This window comes from Puma concolor, chromosome A2, assembly GCF_028749965.1.
Source record: "Puma concolor isolate L17-30 chromosome A2, mPumCon1.1.hap2, whole genome shotgun sequence".
Lineage (NCBI taxonomy): Eukaryota > Metazoa > Chordata > Mammalia > Carnivora > Felidae > Puma > Puma concolor.
The window spans coordinates 116,189,814-116,210,466 of NC_141668.1; the positions used below are offsets into that span (position 1 = coordinate 116,189,814).

Below are 20,653 nucleotides of genomic sequence, written 5' to 3' on the forward strand. Positions count from 1 at the left end.
GGGTCAGCTGTAGGCTTTTAGTAGTTAAGTTTCAGGGAAGTCAAAATTATATGTGGATTTCCAACTGCGTGGGGAGTTGACACCCCTAACTCCTACATTGTTCAAGGACCAACTGTATATCTAAACATGTCTTTATTTACCCCCACATGCTTGATGGATAGTTTGACTAGGAATAGAAATCAGAGTTTTTAGAAAATAATTTTACCTCAGATTTTGAGGCATCACTTTATTGTCTTCCAGCTTTCAGTGTTGGTTTTAAGAAGGCTATATGTATTTTTGATCCTTACTGGTGACCTTCTGTCTATTTCCCTCTCCTTTTCTCTCTCACTATTTCTTTCTTTTTCATTCTCTCTTGATTTTACACTCCCCTCCACCCCTGTTAAGATTTTTTTCATCCCTGTCATTCTGAAATTTCACATTACCTCTTAATGTACTTATTCTTTCATATGTTATACTGGTACTCAGAAAGTCCTTTCAGTCTAGGAAATTATTTTATACCAGTTCTCTTTTGTTCTTTGTTATTTTTTTTTAATGTTTATTTATTTTTGAGAGAGAGAGAGTGAGAGAGAGAATGAGCAGGGGAGGGGCTGAGAGAGAGGGAGACACAGAATCAGAAGCAGGCTCCAGGCTCTGAGCTGTCAGCATAGAGCCCAACACGGGGCTTGAACTCATGAACCATGAGATCGTAACCTGAGCTGAATGAAGTCAGATGCTTAACCAACTGAGCCACCCAGGCGCCCCATCCTTTGTTATTTTTCTAGTCTCTTTCCAGAACTAATTAATTGGAATTTGGATCTCTTAAACTAACCTTTTCATTTACTCATCTTTTCTCCTATTTCCAACTCTGTCTACTTTGTCTGTTTTCAGGGATATTTCCTGATTTAGATCTGTCTTCACAGGGGCACCTGGGTGGCTCAGTCAGTTAAGTGTCCGACTTCAGCTCAGGTCATGATCTCACAGTTTGTGGGTTTGAGTCCCATGTCGGGGTCTATGCTGACAGCTCAGAACCTGGAGCCTGCTTCGGATTCTGTGTCTCCCTCTCTCTCTGCTGTTCCCCCACTCATGCTCTGTCTCTCCGAAATGGATAAATGGTAAAAAAAATTTTTTAGATCTGTCTTCAGCCCTTACCAGTTGCTTGAGCATATCATTTAATCTTGCTATGCCAGTTTTTCCACTTGTCAGATGGGGTTAATGTTTATACTTTAGAGGATTACTGGGAGAATTAAATGTGTTAATGCATATAAAGCATGGCCCAGAGCAAGTAGTACAGTTGTGGCAAATAGTAAATACCCCGGCTCCTGCTGCTGTTGTGTTGTTTCTTCAACTCTTTTTTTCATTTTTGCTGTCTTATTTTTACTTTTAGGAACTTCTCCCCTCTTTTATAGCAACTTGTTCTTTCATAATTGAAATTATGGTGTTTGTTTTGAGGATCAGTACTCAGACATTTCAATTTGTACACAGTTCTTAAGATCTGAATCTTGGTACTGAATATCTAAAGAGCCAGGTAGTTGTGATTATTTTCTAAGCTTAAAATTTGAAGGTAAATTTTCCTTAAAAGAATATCAATTGCCAGTATCTTCAAATGTCGATGTTATTACATCATAAGACCCACTCCATACATTTTCAGTCTTTCACAGCACTGTAATAAAGTTACTAGGAAAACTGGACCAGCACTACTCAAAGATGTTTCAGAGTGCAAGCAGTTCTGACAGGAAGAGAGCCAAGATCAAGGAGTATTCTATAGAAAACAATTCTACTAAAAACAACATGGGAAGAGAGTTAAAATGGCCAAGGCATAGTAGGGGCAGCTAGGTGGCTTAGTCGGTTAAACGTCCAACTCCAGCTCAGGTCATGATCTCACAGTCTGAGTTCGAGTCCCAGGTTGGGACTCTGTGCTGACAGCTCAGAGCCTGGAGCCTGCTTCAGATTCTGTTTTCCCTCTCTCTGCCTCTCCCCCATTCGCACTCTGTCTCTCTCTCAAAAATAAATAAACATTAAAAAAAAAAATTTTTTTTAATGATCAAGGCATAGTAAATGTACAAGTGTGACTCCAAATTGCCATCTAATGTGCTTTGTATAAAGGATATAAAAACTACCATCTGTGGAATGTTAAGCAGACACTTAATCAAAGCATTGTACATTTAATATCTCACTGTTTTCTGGTTGTACCAAGAAATAAGCAAGCAAATGATTTTACCTTAAAGTCATTTACGCTTTAAAAATGGGATGAGGTGGGGGATTCCTTTCCTAAAGACATTTCCAGAGCTATTAAAAACACTTACATTTACAAAATAGTTGATAAAAATATTCCTCTGGATTGTATAAGAAGGGAGACAGGGACCCCTGATAAGACTGGTTATCTGATATTAATCAGACTTGGCCTCTTTCTCTCCTGCTTCATCAGAGGCCAGACTTTCTTCATTCTTAGTTTCTCTGTTTAGTAGAAAACTGTCTTTAGTTTCTTGGTTAACCATTTTCCCTTTTCCTCACCCTTTCCCTTTGTGCACTTTGTTGTGTGAAGATTTATGCATTCCTGCCCTTTCAGCTTCATTTCCACTGCAGGTTTAGCTGACAGTCTCCTGGATCTCCTGGGCTCCCCTGACTCCAGCCCTTCAGCAGAGCTGGCCTTCTTTTGGGATTGGTGCCAGGGCCTGGGTGAGCCAGATAGAGCCTTTGCAATGCTGCACCGCCAGAGCGGCAGTGGGAGAACTGGATGGAACTGTATGGCAACTTTATATTGTCTCATGGATGCAATAGCTTGTCCTATTTCTGTGAGGGCGTTAATTGCAGGGTTTTTTTGTTTGGTTTTGTTTTTGGTTTTGTTTTTGGAGGGTTTTTTGCTCTTTTTATTTTCCTTTGCTTCTTACATTTGCTGTTTTATTCAAGTTCCTTTTTCTTTTAGTTCCTTTCATATGGAAGCTTTCTTCAAATGGTTAGTGAACCTTATTTTTGGTTCACATTTAAGAATGAATCACTTACAACTAAAAGCAAAAACAAAAGTGTGTATGAGTAAGGCTTGTCAACTAGTTTGGTTTGACTTTACTTTGGAGTGATTAGATAGACACCCACACATTTTGTTTGGAGGGGACCCCAGATGTCACTATTGGTAGGTTTCTTTTCTGAAGCCATTCACTTTTCTTGTCAAGAATTCTTCAGTTTTCTGTCTGAGGGGTATATGCCTTGTTGCCAATACTTTTGTTTTTGTTGTTTTAAAGCTATCGCACAAGAAAAGGGAGTTGGAAGTTTACCTTTCAATACTTTCACTTATTAATCTACCTCTTTGAAAATGGAAGACAGGACTCCTTCCTTTGCCATGAAGATATTTTTTTCTTTTTTTTTAATTTTTTTTAATTTTTAATGTTTTTATTTATCTTTGAGACAGAGAGAGACAGAGCATGAGCAGGGGAGGGGCAGAGATAGAGGGAGACACAGAATCTGAAGCAGGCTCCAGGCTCTGAGCTGTCAGTGCAGAGCCCGACGCGGGGTTTGAACTCATGGAGTGTGAGATCACCACCTGAGCTGAAGTCGGACTCACAACCGACTGAGCCACCCAGGTACCCCGTGAAGATATTTTTGATGTCTCTGGGGCTGGGACCTCTTTGTTTCAACTTATCCACAAACTACACTTCCTTTTTTTTTTTTTTTTTTTTTTTTTTTTTTTTTTTGGTAGTGAGTGAGGAGGTGGTTTGTTATGGTGGTGAGTTCCTGCCTGCACCACAGATAGTTAACTAGTCCCCTGGTTTTCAGCCTGTTTCTCAGCCCAGCTTTTTGTGGGACCTAGGCTTCTAGTACTGAGCCTTTCCAGGGTTCTGGGGTGGGAATTAGTTTGTTTCTAGCCCTTTTGTAGGCCCTGAAATTCAGCTTTGTTCATTCTGTGTTGGTTTCTTTTCTTTCCTTTCCTTTTTTTCTTTTTTTTAAAGCTGGGCAAGGTTATAAAGATTTAATTGTATCCATATTTAAGTAGTCGTTACATGGTGAAGAGTGTAAAGATACACCCTATCACATAAATTGAGAGGAAAAAAGTTTTTTAAGGTTCTAGCAAATCAGTAGTTTAACATTAGGGATACATAGGAAATCTAATGTTATGGTGAGGACTAATTTAGGCAGCTGTTTTGTTCCATGAAGGGATGTAGAACCACCCAGAGCAATTTTTTAAGAATCCATAAATAGAGACTTCCTTGTGGCTATTCTAGTTTTTAAATATTGGTTTAAAAACTATAGCACCCCAATCACCCAAAAGTCTAGAGCTCAGACAGACCACCAGTTTATAGCCTCTGCCCTGCAGCGTTCTTCTAACACCAGTGGAATTCCAAAAGTGATCAAACTAGGATTAAAACATTCAGCAACTACCTTTTTCCTGCCCCGATACAAAGCCCTAGGAACTAAGTCATTACCTTTTAAGTAGCTAGTAGCATTTCACTGTCCATAATATAAATTTGTTTCGCTGATACAGTTACTAATCAGAACCATCTTTTAGTCCATTTCTACTAAAGTTCCAGAATGAACTTGGAATATTTCTGTATTCTGTTTTACGTGCTGTTGCATTTCATCCCAAATATTCCATATTCAGTCTAAACAAGACTGGTATTGGGCAATAGCAAATCTATCGAGGCAGATATTTTAGTTTTAGATCACAGGTCTGGAAGGGAAAGAAAAGCTCTCGGACTTCACTCCGTATTGGTTTTCCTCATGATTACTTATCACTCATGAAGAAAAACAATTTTACTGCTTCCAAGTGAAGAAGACTAAAAGTATATTTCTTCCTCTTTTTCATGTGGGACAACAAAGTCAAGTTTGCATTTTTTTAAATAAACATAAATTACTAACAAGGTTCTGAGGTGGGAATTAGTTTGTTTCTAGGCCTTCTGTTGGCCTTGAAATTAATCACATTTTCGAAATCAAATTAATCAGAAATTAAAATCTCAAAGTTTAAAACCAAGAAACAGGAGTGCTTGGGTGGCTCAGTCAGTTAAGTATCAGACTCTTGATTTTGGCTCAGGTCATGATGTCGCGCGGTTCATGAATTTGAGCCCTGCATTGGGCTCTGCGCTGACAGTGGGCAGCCTGCTTGAGATTCTCTCTCTCTTTCTCTCTCTGCCCCTCCCCTGCTCGTGCACTCTTTCTCTTTCAGAAATAAATAAACATTTAAAAAAGTTAAAAAATAAAACCAGGAAAGAAGCTAAATCCACACACCTATTTCGACCAAACAAACTAATACTGGAATATTTCCCAAATAAAAAAGTAAGCACAATTATTACATCCCATGTTTCAGAAAAGAGGCATTAAGGATCCATATCCTAGGTTTATTTACAAATAGAACGAGTATGTTGAATTCAGGAGTTCGATCTGTTTTTCAAAGAGATTGCACCTCTTAATTAAAACGCTTCTTTTCACATCTATGTAATGGATTAATTAAAGCATATCTATTTCTTAAGCAGTTGGTGTCTTACTATTAAAAAAAAAAAAAAAGGTGCAGGGTCACCTGGGTGGTTCAGTCAGTTAAGCGTTTGATTCTCGGTTTCAGCTCAGGTCATGATCTCATGTTTTCCTGAATTCGAGCCCCATGTCAGGCTCTGTGCTGATGGTGCAGAGTCTGCTTGGGATTCTCTCTCTCTCCCCCTCTATTTCTGCCCTTCTCCTGTTCACACTGTCTCTGTCTCTTTCAAAATAAATAAACTTAAAAAAAATTTTTTTTAAGGTGCAGCGATGGGGCACCTGGGTGGTTCAGTCAGTTAAGCATCTGACTTCGGCTCAGGTCATGATCTCACAGCTCATAAGTTCGAGCCCTGTGTCAGGCTCTATGCTGACAGCTCAGAACTTGGAGTCTGCTTCCGATTCTGTGTCCCTCTCTCACTCTGCCCCTCCCTGGCTCATGCTCTGTCTCTCTGTCTCTCTCTGTCTCTCTCTCTCTCAAGAATAAATAGACGTTAAAAAAAAATAATAAAAAGGTGCAGCAAATCCAGATCCAAAGTACAAAATCATCATAGTTAGCAACTGCCACTGGTTTTCCACCAAAAATAGCAAGTTCTTTTCCTGAGTCCCCCTCATAGTGGTTCCTATGGACCACAGAGGTCATGAACCTCTGAATGCTGTCTCTACATAGCGCTGTTGGAAGTTCTGTGAAAGGCACAGAAAGACAGAAGAAATGGCAGCACCACACCAAGTTCTCCTCTCACTGAGTTGGTTTCCATTCCATCTTCTGTTTTCCGTCTTCCTGAAGTTTGTTAGTATTTGTGATCCACTGCCCTCTTCTTGACTATCCTTTTTGTCCTTGTGGGTCTGTACATTTTTTTATCCTTTATTCATACTTAAATTTGGTAAAGGAATAGAGATGATAAATGCATGTGAAATGTATTTGCTGTATTTAATTGGAAGTCAAGAAAAGTACTTGGAATTGAAATTCTTCATTGATGGACTTATAGGTGCTCCAAAAATACTCGTTCATTTATCCATTCAACAAGTAGTTAAGGGGTGCTTACAGTGTGCTGTGTACTAGGCATTGTTCTGATTTTCAAGATGAACATTCTGCTCATGTGAAGTTTCTATTCTGTTGGGAAGGAAACAAACATCTAAAGTAAAATGTCAAGAGAGTGATAAGTGCTATAAAGAAAAGGGAAGAGATAGAAAGTGACAATATCTAAGCACATTCAGGGAAGACTCTTAGAAGGTTAGAAGGTGACATTTAAATGGAGATCTGAATGAAGTAAGAGTGATCCTGGTGAGTATCAGGGTGTGGGGTATATTCCAGGCAGGGAAGAGGGGGAGCATGCTTTGTACAAGTGACACTCAAACTTGCTTAAGTGAAAAAAGATTTGTTGGAAGGATATTCACAGAACTGAATCTCAGGATGTACGATCAGGCTGTATGGAACCGGAAAGCTGTCCAGTAACATCTCTTTCAAACTCCTTCTGGGGACACATGATCACTCCTCTTTGCTTTGTTCTGAGAGTCAAATTTATATCCTCTCTCCAAGGACTAGCATTTTCTGCTTCTGTGTTCTCCAACAATTTGGGCTTATATGTGGCATCAAATCAAGCTGTTACCCTATATGATCTTATAACTTTACTTCATATCACTCTCTTACTTCTATAAACATGGCAGATCTTTCCATTTACTTGTTTTCTTTATTTTTTTCATAAAGATATAACATTTTTTTATGTGATTCCTAATACATACTTTATGTTCTGTGATGCTGTTTACAAGTATATTAAACTTTTTCTTTTCCAACTTTGCTGGTATATAGAAATGCAAGTTTATAATTTTTTTAATTGAGCAGCCTTTCTCTTATTCTCATAATTTCGCTATATGTTCATTTGGATTTTTTTTTTCTTTCTAATCCTTATGTTTTTGTCTTGCCTTACAATCCTAGCTAGATCTCCAGTACAATGTTGAATAGAAGGAACAGGTGGCATTGCCTTGTTCCTCATCTTGAAAGGAATGCTTTCAACAATTAATTAGATATGATGTTTGTATGAACCTTTTCTCTTTATCAGTCCAGGGCATTCTCTTCTGTTCCCAGTTGGAGGAAAAGTTGTTATACTCAGCAAATGTTGGATTTTATCACCTTTTTTTTTCCCCCTCTGGCACCTTAATTATCATATGATTTCTCTCTTGACTGGCTACTGTAGTGAATTATTTGTAATTTTAAGCCCATCTTGATTCTGGGGTTAATCTCAAACATGATTTACACACACACACACACACACACACACATTTTGGATTCAGTTTGCTAACACTCTGTTTAGGAATTGTCTATCATGTTCATGAGTAAGATTGACTTTTAATTTTTCTTATGTTTTGGGGGGCACCTGGGTGGCTCATTTGGTTAAGTGTCCGACTTTGGCTCAGGTCATGATCTTGCGGTTCGCGGGTTTGAGCCCCACATCAGGTGCTGTGCTGATAGTTCAGAGCCTGGAGCCTGCTTTGGATTCTGTGTCTCCCTCTCTCTGCCCCTCCCCTGCTCACACTCTCTCAACAATAAATAAATGTTAAAAAATTTTTTTTTATGTTTTGGTATCAAGGTTAGCATAGCCTCATAAAGAGAATTGGGAGTAAGTCTCTTCCTTTTCTACTTTTTGTAATAATTCATGTAAAATTGGAAATTTTTTGGTTCTTGAATGCTTACAGAATGCACCAGTAAAACTACTAGGGCATGGAAAGATTTTTAACTATTGATTCAGTTTCTTTTTTTTTTTTTTCAACGTTTTTATTTATTTTTGGGACAGAGAGAGACAGAGCATGAACGGGGGAGGGGCAGAGAGAGAGGGAGACACAGAATCGGAAACAGGCTCCAGGCTCTGAGCCATCAGCCCAGAGCCTGACACGGGGCTCGAACTCACGGACCGCGAGATCGTGATCTGGCTGAAGTCGGACGCTTAACCGACTGCGCCACCCAGGCGCCCCTGATTCAGTTTCTTTAATGGTTAAAGGACTATTCAAATTTTTTATTTGTACTTCACTCAGTTTTAATAAGTTACACCTTTTTCTAAGAATTTGTTTTGTCAAATTTTCAAGTTTATTGGCATTCTGTTCAGAATATATTTGTTTTATATTTTAACATTTGAGGCAACTCTAGTTACAGCCCTCTTTTATTCCTAGTATTACATTATTTGTGTATCTCTTATTGTCCCTTTGATTGGTTTCACCAGAGAGTTATTTTATCTCTGATAAGTTTCTGTTTTTATTATTTTCTTCTGCTTTTTGGCCCTTATTTTGGTATTCTTTTTGTAAGTTCTTAGGATGGATCTTAGCTTATTGATTTCTTAGCCTTTCTTCTTTTCTAATACAACAATTCAGCTATCTATTATCTTCTAGGTAGAGCTCTAGCCATATCACTTCCACGCAGCCAATGGTTATCTTCCTATTATTTAGATTGATTTGCAGTTTGTAGAATTTTCTATGAAAGAAATCATACACTATATACCCTTTCTTATCTGGCTTCTTTCATTCAGCATCATTATTTACAGACTCATCCATGTTTTTTTTTTAATTTTTTTTTTCAACGTTTATTTTATTTTTGGGACAGAGAGAGACAGAGCATGAACGGGGGAGGGGCAGAGAGAGAGGGAGACACAGAATCAGAAACAGGCTCCAGGCTCTGAGCCATCAGCCCAGAGCCTGACGCGGGGCTCGAACTCACAGACCGCGAGATCGTGACCTGGCTGAAGTCGGACGCTTAACCGACTGCGCCACCCAGGCGCCCCCATCCATGTTTTATATGTATCAGTACTTCGTTCATTTTTTATAAAAGTATATCCATTGTATTGCAAATTTTTTTTAGCCTGAATAGATAAATACTTTTATCCTAAATGAATAGACATTTAAGCTGTTTCCCTTTTTTTTTTTGCCTATTACAACTAAAGATGTTACGAACTTTTTTTTAAATGTTTATTTTTGAAAGCGAGAGAGACAGAGCTCAAGCAGGGGAGGGGCAGAGAGAGAGGGAGACAGAATCTGAAGCAGGTTCCAGGCTCCACACAGCCAGCACAGAACCTGATGTGGGGCTTGAACTCACAAACAACGAGATCATGACCTGAGCCGAAGTCAGACGCTTAACCGACTGAGCTACCCAGGTGCCCCTGTTATGAACATTTCTGTACAAGTGTTCATGAGAACATAGGCTTTCATTTCTCGTGTAAAAACTGCCCAGTTGATTTCCAAAGTAGTTGTACCATTTTGTATTCCTTCCAGCAGTATACAAAAGTGCTAGTTGCTCTACAACCCTGCCAATACTTGGTGTGGTCGGTCTGTTTAATGTCAGGCATTCTCGTAGATGTGTACTGGTTCCTCATGGTAGTTTTAATTTCCATTTCTCTAATGACTAATGTTGAGTATCCTTTATGTGTTTATTTGCCATGCATATATCATCTTTCATCTGTTGAAATCTTATGCCCATTTTTTTAAATTGTTTGCTTTCTTATTATTCAATTTTGAGAGTTCTTTGTGTATTCTGGATTACATGTCCTTAACACGTACATGGTTTCCAAATACTTTCTCCTAGTCTGTGGTTTTTCTTTCATTCTCTTAACCATGTCTTTTGAAGAACACAAATTTTTTACTTTGATGAAGTCTAATTTATCATTTTTTTTTTTTATGAATCATACTTTGGATGTCCTACTAAAAATCTTTATTTAACACAAGATCACAAAGATTTTCCCCCTTGTTTTCTCTAGCAGTTTTATAGTTCTAAGTTTTACATTTATAATTATCTTTTTTGTAACTTTTTAAACTTAATCTCAATATAATCAGAAAATCTGGTCTGTATAATAACAGTTCTTGAAATTTGTTTTACTTTGGTGTGTTACCTTCCAGGGTTTTTTCCTAAGTATTTATATTCATGTATATGTAACTATAGAAGTACATTTGATCCTTAAAGAACATGGGGGCTAGGATGGTATGCCAAACCCTGCATAGTTGAATATCCATGTATAATTTTTGACTCCCCCAAAACTTAACTTCTAATAGCCTCCTATTGACTGGAAGCCTTATCAGTAACATAAAACAATTGATTAACACATGTTTTGTATGTTGTATGTATTGTAGTCTTACAACAAAGTAAACTAGAGAAAGAGAATGCTATTAAGAAAGTCATAAGGAAGGGAAAACACATACACAGTATCACACTGCATTTATTGTAAAATATCCTCATGTAAGGGTACTCATGCACTTCAAACCCATGTTTTTCAAGGGCTAAGTGTTTATAGATTTTTAAATTTAGCATAAATGGAATCACACTAGATAAGATGTTCTATACGTTGCCTTTTTTACTTTGTCTCAAATATAATGATTGATTTTCAAAATAGTAGCATTTTATATTCCTACCAGTAGTGTACAAGAGTTCCAATTACTCAAATCTATATAATTCTTTTTACTATCATGTAGTATTACATAAATTAGAGCTCTATTTATGTAGCCACTCCACTATAGAAGCACATTTTTGAGTTGTTTCCAGATTTTCTCAAACATAAATAGTGCTACAACGAACATCTTTGTATATGATGCCTTGTTGGGCTCACATGTTGGGTGTATTTCTCTAGACCAGAAATAGAATCACTGATTCAAAAGCTATCTGGGCAGAATGTTATCTTCCAAGTTTTTGTGGGGTTTTGGGTTTTTTGGGTTTTTTTTTTTTTTTTTTTTTTGACAGTTAACAATCATATAGCTTTATATACAAGAAGTAGCTGGGCCACTGATAAACTCTGTTGTTAATTCAGCAAGTATTCATTGAGTACATACCATGTGACCCTTCCTTCAAGGAGTTGTCTGTTCCTTCAGACCCAGCACCCCCTTTTTATTGCAGTGTTGTTGTTTTTTTTTTTTTTTTTAATTTTTTTTTTCAATGTTTATTTATTTTTGGGACAGAGAGAGACAGAGCATGAACGGGGGAGGGGCAGAGAGAGAGGGAGACACAGAATCGGAAACAGGCTCCAGGCTCTGAGCCATCAGCCCAGAGCCCGATGCGGGGCTCGAACTCACAGACCGCGAGATCGTGACCTGGCTGAAGTCGGACGCTTAACCGACTGCGCCACCCAGGCGCCCCTATTGCAGTGTTTCTTTTTTTTTTTTTTCAACGTTTTTTATTTATTTTTGGGACAGAGAGAGACAGAGCATGAACGGGGGAGGGGCAGAGAGAGAGAGGGAGACACAGACTCGGAAACAGGCTCCAGGCTCTGAGCCATCAGCCCAGAGCCCGACGCGGGGCTCGAACTCACGGACCGCGAGATCGTGACCTGGCTGAAGTCGGACGCTTAACCGACTGCGCCACCCAGGCGCCCCTGCAGTGTTTCTTAATGACTCTTTTACTATACCAAAGTGATACTCATAGTAAATATATCCATTAATACAGAAATAATTTCCAAAAATCAGTATAGTACAATAACTAAATTCAAGAGAAGTAAAAGAAGCAAGTTATTAAAAAGTAGTATGTATTTCATGTAAATACTTGGGCATAGCTATCATAGAAGATGTAATGGAAAATTCAGATAGTTGCACACACGTAAGCTGTGAGTTAAGAGTAGTAAGGTGAAGCTGTTTTGTAAATGAAATATACACAGTGGACTTAGAATAAAACTAGTGTTATAAGTAAGACAACTTACTGGTAGTATGGAGAGGGAAAAAGAGTTGATAAGTGGAATTGTCAAAAAGGAGAAAATGTTGAAGCATGATGCCCTTGTAGATATGATATACCTTATGTAGAAGGATTGTGCCAAAATAATTTCCTATGATAAGTATGTCTTGGGGAGAATAGTAACGTTCTATCATAGAAAACATCTCCTTTCTTGAAATCTCACTGCATTTGAGGTATATGTATACCTTTAGTGCCTCATACTTTTAAAAAGATTTTGGAGACTGTAGCCTTTTATTGGTTACAGAAAATGGAGGATTAGAAATGAAACCATCTTGTCTATAAACAAATGAACATTTGCATAGGAGATAACATCTTATTCAGGGTGATAGGTTTAGCATTGTGCATTGGATTTCGTCAGGGAAGTTTTAGTAGGAATGCTCTGTATTTATATAATGCATTGTACTTCATTGCCTCATTTTAATCCTCCCATTATTCTGTGAAGTAAGAGGTATCCACCTCAGTTTTACAAATGAGTAAACAGAGGCTTAGAACAATTAAGGGACTTGTCCAAAGCCACCCAGACAGGAGCTGGTGTTCTAAGTGTAATGAGTTTCCCTGTAACTAGCTGCCTACCAGGATGATTCAGTTTAGATTTGTAGTTGCAGAAATATAGCATGGTTTTAAAATATCTTCAGTAGCAGTCCTTCAAAGGACAAGGAGACCGAGAATTCTTTTTCACAGTTAGAATCTCATCTTACAAAAAAAATATATATTTTCCTGAATGCGTAGAAAAGTTTTTCTTTTTAAAATGAAGAAAAGTATGAAGAACACTCATTATATCAGACTTGGGGTAGAAAATAAGATCATTCATAATACCAAATTCTAGCAATATTTGCTGGTTTTAAAAGGTAATTTTTTTTGGAAATTATTTTTTTTAATTGATTATGAAAGTGGTAGAACATGCTGGAAAATTTGCAGAGGAGAAAAGAAAGCCATATTTCTATATTTGAACACATCTTAACACTATCATTTTATTACTTTATCACTTCTTGTATGAAATAACAACCATTTCCACCTCGGTCACCCTTTATCCCTCTTACATCTTACTTTTCTCCAAAATGCTTATCATTATCTAAAAAACATAGGGGCACCTGGGTGGATCAGTTGGTTAAGCTTCCGACTTCAGCCCAGGTCATGATCTCACAGTTCGTGAGTTCAAGCCCTGCATCAGGCTCTGTGCTTACAGCTCTCAGAGCCTGGAGCTTGCTTCAGAGTCTGTGTCTCCCTCTCTCTGCCTCTTCCCCGCTCCCACTATGTCTCTCTCAAAAATAAATAAACATTAAAAAAATAATAAAAATAATAAAATAAAAAACATATATACTTTTTTATTTATCACAATAGAATGTAAGTTGCAGAAAGGCAGGAACTTTGTTTCACTTGCTGTTTGTCTTCCCAGTGTCTAAAACACTTTCGAGTGCCTGGAACATAGTAAGCACTCAATATTAAGATTTCTTTATTGAATGAATAAGCATATTCTTTTTTGGTCTTTTCACATGCACGTCATCCAGCTGTAATCAGTGTGCACACATAGATTGTTGTTTGACAGAATAAATGTAAATATCCTTTCCACAGGTTGCTACGTAGCCTGCATAACCAACATTTTTCATAGCTACATAATATTGTATCAAGGGAGCGTAGAATAATTTACTAACCTATCTCCTAGTTTGGGACATTTAAGTTGATTCTGACCTTTAGGTTAAATACATCCATTCTTTACCAGTTGAGGGTGCCCAAAACAAACAAGAAAAACCAGCTGTTGCTGATTTAAAAAAAAATAGGATTCTTAAAAAACACGGAGTTAAACTATGTGTGGGGAAGGATTGGATTAACTTGACAGAGTTACAGAAGGACTAGAAATGTAGCTTTGCAGCTATGAAAACAAATCTCACCAAAGAGCCAGTTTGGTGAAGCTATGGCTATACACCACAACACTGCCTAGGCTGGCCACGGGGTTCCTGCTGCCAGTAGTCTCAGCACAAACATCTGATCAACCCGCTGCCCGCTAAGGTAAGCTAGACCTGCAAGTATCTGTCACTTTCTGCTTCTACAGTTGAAGGTAGGCTCTACTTTATCCAGACCCCTGAGAGAGGGAATTCCTGTATTCCCTAGAAAAATAATTTAGGAGCACACACTGATAAAGCCATTTCTGTATTTAGGATAGTTTATGTAAGGTGGATTCCCAGAAGTAGAATCACCAGATCAGAGGGCGTGAACAGATTTTTATGATGAGAAGAACAGACCTATTGACCTGAACAGTTGGGCCTTGGAGCTTTTTGCTTCTTTGTATTAATCTTTCATGTTACACATCACTTATTAGCTTTACTGAATGTTACGTTTCTTAGAACTTTAAATAGTTGTTGAGGTAGGGGGACTTTTAGTTTCCTTTTTAAAAAAGGAGAATCCTTAGGGCACCGGGGTAGCTCAGTTGGTTGAACGTCCGACTCTATAGATTTCAGCTCAGGTCATGACCCCAGGGTCGTGGGATCAAGCCCTGCATCTCAGGCTCCATGCTCTCTGCTTTAGATTCTCTCTCACTGTCCCCCACTTGAGCACACACGCTGTCTCTCTAATGTAAAAAAAATAGGTAAAAAGGAGAATCCTCTCTCTTTTTTTACTCCTGAATTAATTTTTCCCTTTTAGGTTGGGATGCCTAGGTTTGTGCCAGAACCTAAAAAATAGGTGGCATATTCCTTTAACTTAGATTGTATTAAGTTAGTACGTATACAAGCTTCTGTGGAGTAGAAATTCATTGTTTATAACACAGTGAACTTACTATTAAAAGTTTCCTTACTCTATCAGTTCCCTCCTCTTATCCTATATAAAAGTAAATATCCCTAAAACTTCTTTCTTCCTATTCCCCCCCCCCCCCCCCGCCCCGGCTTTCGTTTGTTTTGTCTGTTTTTGGTGATTGGCCAGCATTCACTTTATATTAGTTCTTTGCCCAGGTATTGAAACAGGTAGTTAAGTTACATGTCAAACAGAAGGCTACAGCTTGGCTTAGAGACAGGTGCGCTCTTGTCTAGCAGCCAGAGGATCTGAGTATTAGTTACAGCCCCACCTCTGACAGTGACCTCAGAAGCTCTTTCCTCTGTGGCCTGCGGGGGAGGGCTGACACTGAGACTTGAGCCATTCTGTGGCCAGTTACTACATACAGCATCCTCATTTGCACTGACTACATGTGCTCGCCTTCCTGCGAGTATAGGAGGCTACAGGGGCTAGAACTCTGACCTGTACTCATAAGCCTGGCACATATTGGGTGGGTGTAGTAAAATATTTGTTGAATGTGCCCAGTGCTATTATTCTTGTGATTGTTATGTTGCCTTCCCTTTGAATGGTGTAGTAATTTGCAAAGACCCCATGTCTTTAAAAATGTTGCTTGATGTACTGTGAAGTTGAAAATGCTATATGCAGAATGTGCTATTTCTGAGTTCTCCAAATCTTACCTCCACTCTTTATAGTTTTAGGACTGTTTTGAGTGGGTTAGATTCCATGGTAACATGCTCTCAGGAGCTCTCAGTTCAGGAAAGATGGTCTTTAAGGGGAAGCTGGTGGAGCCGGGGGGGGGGGGGGGGGGGCACATTTAGCAAAAGCAGCAACCTAGGTGAAGGGAGAACTTTGTAAAGCAAAGTACATCTTCCCTAGAAGCAATTAATCATATTATTAGACAAACTGCTTTAGCAGCTGGTGAAACGGCAGGAACATGTCAATTTTGCTTCCTTGGTTACAGGGAGTGATAGTGTACTTGACCTTCAGCAAGCAGGGTTGTAGAGAGGGCATCTTTAAACAGCTCTGTCTGGTTTTGGTGAATGGAATCTGCACTGGTGATTTGAAAGCAAATGCCTGTGCTTCCCCAACCAACCCTTTTGGTGGGGCTCTCTGGCCTGGGAGGTTGCTGAGGAAAAATGTAAATAAAGCTGGAGGGAGCCATTGGCATGGTAAGTTTTAAGGGTCCTAAGAACAACAAGACTGCAGTTTTGAAGCCTGTTCTCATTCTCTGTGTTTCGGGGGGAAGCCTCCTTGAAAAGCAGTATGTTTCATAGGTACTTGTTTTTAGAGCAGTTGGCAAAAGAACAGTGGATTTAAATGCCTGGTATGTATATGAAGGAATTCCATTTAGTGTCTGTTGCTGTGCTTATTAGCACCCAGCAAGTTATGTCTTCGTAGGAACTTGTATTTGATTATGCTGGTTAAATTAAATAGGGCAAAAGCTGCTTCCTTGTTTGTTTTCAACAGATTGACCTGCTTATGAACAGAGAGTTGCTCTTAACACCTCATTGTTTTTATATAATGTGGGTGGGTAGTGGTTGTTGACTGTGTGGATCTTTGTTTTTGTGCCAAGAAATTTAGGGTTATAGTTCTATCTTTTTAAACATTATCAACTGGAAAATTTAAAAACTGGTTAATCAACTCTGATATGAATCAGTGAGGCTGATTTGTAATGTTCAGTTTTGAATCCTTAATTGACTTTAGTTTAAAGAAGAGCCTGGGACTTACCGGTCATCAAGATAATTTATTTTTTAGGAACACAGCACACTGGCATTGTAAGGTCCTAATCCTTTGTATGAGGTGAGCAATGAGCACTTTGAAGATCAACACTCCTGTGCACTCTGCTGCAAGTTGCAGCACAAAGAGGACTTAACTCTTTGCCCATTGACCCTTCACTACACTTACTATTTAATGGTCCTTTGAAATAAAAGGAGGGTGTGGTATACATTTCAATTCAGGCTGGAGGTGTCAGTGCCTGAAACCCTTTACCCTACTTAGGCATTTACTTTGTTCATAGTTTCACTGGGAATGTTGAGAAGTCAGAAGTTTGTGGTTGAGATTCGTAACATATTGGGTCTGCATGATCAGTTTTTTTCACAGGGTGTGAACTTGGTTGCCCTATTAATAACCCATGGGAATGTTGCAGCCAAAACTCAGAATAAATTATAGATTTAGAAACTCTTAATATTTGCTCCTTAGCTCAATGCTGTGGGCATTCTTTTCAACCTAAATGTCTATCTTTTAGCATGTAATCACCATAGAAATTTTTCCTAAGAATTTATTCCTTTAAAAAGTGCTGCTACAGCAATGCCTTCTTACAATGGAATAGAGAAGGTTCTCACTCCAGGGTTAAAATGTATGAACTTTCCCATCAGCCTCATAAACCCAGGTGTGTCAGTGAAAGCCTGTATGCCTTGCTTTATGTAATAAACTGCCAGGGCAGGTGTTGTGCAGTACCTGCAGGATGTCTAATTAGCAGACAGGCATAAGAGTGGAGTAAGAGAAAAAGGTCTTGGCACAGTTTAGGACCAAGGACTATAAAACAGATTTCTTACTCATTCCTAAAGTTAGTAAGTGTTCATTCATTAAGCAAGCATTGTGGCCCTAAAATGAACCTAGCCTTGGGAAAAAAGGAAAAGTAGGAAGTGTTTCCTATTGCCCTCTGAGGTAGACTTAAGCAGTTACAGTAGGTGCCTTGTGGAGAGTGCTGAGATGCAGGAACTCTTGGCACCTAGAACAGAACATGTATACCAACCTGAGGGATCAGAAAAGGCTGGCCTGAGGAGCAGGGCTTTTATTAAACTCATTAGACTGTAAATATTTGTATGGTGGGGAAGCACAATTCACTTTACAAAGGATGCAAAATAGAAGAGCTGATTTTTACCCTTTTAAATGTGAGTCAAGAGACCATGCCCTGGAACACCTATGTCCAAACATACTTTCACACCCTGCTTGCTTGTGGTTTAATTGAGTCCTTTGGACTGGCAATTTTTCCTGTCAAAATGCAGGTGCTCTGGCCAGGGTACACACACCTGGGTATTGCCAGGCATTTATATTTTTCATTCAGTATGAACTAATGATCCTGTCCTTTGCAACTTGAGCAGATCGAGGGGGTTGAAAGTAGGCTAAGGCAGAGGGCCAAGACTGACATCGGGCACTGAAAAGATAAGCAGGAAAGAATGGAAAGGAGATGCTTCCACTCGTCAGAAATACATCTAATATTTTTATGTCCTGTTACCAAATTGACTTCCTACAACTGTGCTAAATGATACTCAACAAGATGCTTCTGGAAAAAAAAAAAGTATATTCCCCACCTTGATGTGTGTTTATAATGTCAGGCTCTAAATTCACACAGCTGCAAGAATTTCTGAGCAGTCCCATCATGGCAGGACTTTGCCTTCAAGCCAGATCATATCTAAACTGCCCCTGCTGCCACTAGAACACACCTTCTCTCTAAAGGCCTCGGGAGTGGGGGACCCCAAGTACTTTCCCATTAACCTGTCACTTTCAGAGTTAATCATCCCTCTAATAAATATGAGGGATATTTTGGGTTGTTCATCCAATCTGAATTTATTACTGAACTACCAGGCACCATTGCCAACATGATCTGTACCGCATCTCAGACAAATTTGTAGAGGCCTTTGGGCATCTCATACAAAAGGAATCATAAATTTGCAAGCATGTCCTTCAACAGGTGAGGTAAACTCACTTGAATCAACTGCAGCTCATACCAAAGTTGGCAAAAAGCAGACTTAGCACCCAACTTGTGCTTCTTCCACTATAGCTGTCCATCTTGCCCAACAGATGCTAGAGGGGAGAACTGCTTTTGATTGTACAACAGCATGCAGCAAGCTCTAGGGTGGCACAGGGTTAACACATAGCAGGTTCAAGTGAAGCACAGACAAGAGCTTCTTTGGCTTACTAACATAGAAACCTTCTTTGAGACCCGATGAAATACTTTTTGAATGCTGTTACTCTTTTTTTTTTTTTTGTTTTTTTTGTTTATTTATTTTGAGAGAGAGAGGATGCAAGCAGGGGAGGGGCAGAGAGAGAGGGAGAGAGAGAATCCCAAGCAGGCTCTGCACTACCAGCGCAGAACCTGATGTGGGATTCGAACCCACAAATCGTGAATGACCTGAGCCAAAACCAAGAGTTGAATGTTTAACCAACTGAGCCACCCAGGCATCCCTCTTTTTGATTATAACCATCCTAATGCATGGGAAATGATATCTTAATGTGGTTTTGATTTACATTTCCCTAATGGTTAATGATGTTGAGCAATTTTCTTCGGCTTATTGGCCATTTGAATATTTTCTTTGGAGAAATGTCTGTTCAACTCTTTTGCCCATTAAATTTTGGGGGGGGGGTGCCTGGGTGGCTCAGTAGGTTGAGCATCCAACTTTGGCTCAGGTCATGATCTCGCTGTCCGTGGGTTCAAGCCCCGCATCGGGCTCTGTGCCGACAGCTCAGAGCCTGGGGTTCTGTTTCAGATTCTGTCTCCCCCCTCTCTCTCTGCCCCTCCCCCACTCATGCTCTGTCTCTCTCTCCCTCTCTCTCTCTCTCTATCAAAAATAAATAAATGTTTAAAAAAATTTATAAAAAAATTTTTTTTTTGTAGGGGTACCTGGGTGGCTCAGTTAAGTGTCTAACTTCAGCATGATCTCATGGTCTGTGAGTTCGAGCCCCACATCAGGCTCTGTGCTGACAGCTCAGAGCCTGGGGCCTGCTTCGGATTCTGTGTCTCCCTCTTTCTCTGCCCCTCCCCCACTCATGCTGTGTCTCTCTCTGTCTCTCAAAAATGAATAAACATTAAAAAAAATTTTTTTTTCTGTAGATGATATGAGGTAGAATTTAATACTTTTTAATAAGAAGAACAAAAATAGGGGCGCCTGGGTGGCGCAGTCGGTTAAGCGTCCGACTTCAGCCAGGTCGCGATCTCGCGGTCCGTGAGTTCGAGCCCCGCGTCGGGCTCTGGGCTGATGGCTCAGAGCCTGGAGCCTGTTTCCGATTCTGTGTCTCCCTCTCTCTCTGCCCCTCCCCCATTCATGCTCTGTCTCTCTCTGTCCCAAAAATAAATAAACGTTGAAAAAAAAAATTTAAAAAAAAAAAAAAAAAAAAAAAGAAGAACAAAAATAATTTTCTGGTCAAGGAGAGGCTCACTAGTACACTTTATCACATGTGACATTAATATTTATACACTATAACTCAGATTTTAGAGAAATTTTCAGGAAGTTTGTGATAGTGTTAATAGCTACTAAGTGTTGAATGGGATTAATACTTAACATTCATTGTCCCTCTCATCAGTCTCATAAAGTAGTAACAATATATCCATGTTAAATTTCAGGAAACTGAAGTTTCGAGGGTTTAGGTGGCTTGCTTAGGGTGATAGTACATGTTTCAGAGCCCAGCTCTGTCTGATTCCATAGTCTGTGGTACTCATATTATGTTGATTGCTTTACAATGTTTTACAGGTAAAGTGAGTATCTAAACCAGAAAATTAGCATATTATTCAATCAGTTAAGAATTCCATATATCTGAAATTGGTAGAATTAACTCACAGGGTAACAGTAGATTCAACCAAAACTCTAACAGACTTTTTCTAACAGACTTTCTTGATAGGGAATGCTTGATCATATCATTTGCAAACAGATTATTTTTTACTTCTTATTTACGATTTGGATGCCTTTTCTTTCCTTTTCTTGCCTAATTGCTCTGGCTAGAACTTCTAGTACTAGATTGAGTGGAAGTGGTAAAAGCAGG

The 20,653-nt window shown here is 39.1% G+C and overlaps 1 protein-coding gene and 1 pseudogene across 3 annotated transcripts in view; one reads left to right on the top strand and one right to left on the bottom strand.

The window, feature by feature from the left end:
- NR2C2 (nuclear receptor subfamily 2 group C member 2) overlaps positions 1-20,653 on the top strand; it is a 100,928-nt gene that overhangs the window by 24,650 nt on the left and 55,625 nt on the right. The gene's annotated exons all lie outside the window — the stretch shown is intronic.
- Positions 2,240-2,746, bottom strand: LOC147583471 (non-histone chromosomal protein HMG-14 pseudogene; annotated as a pseudogene).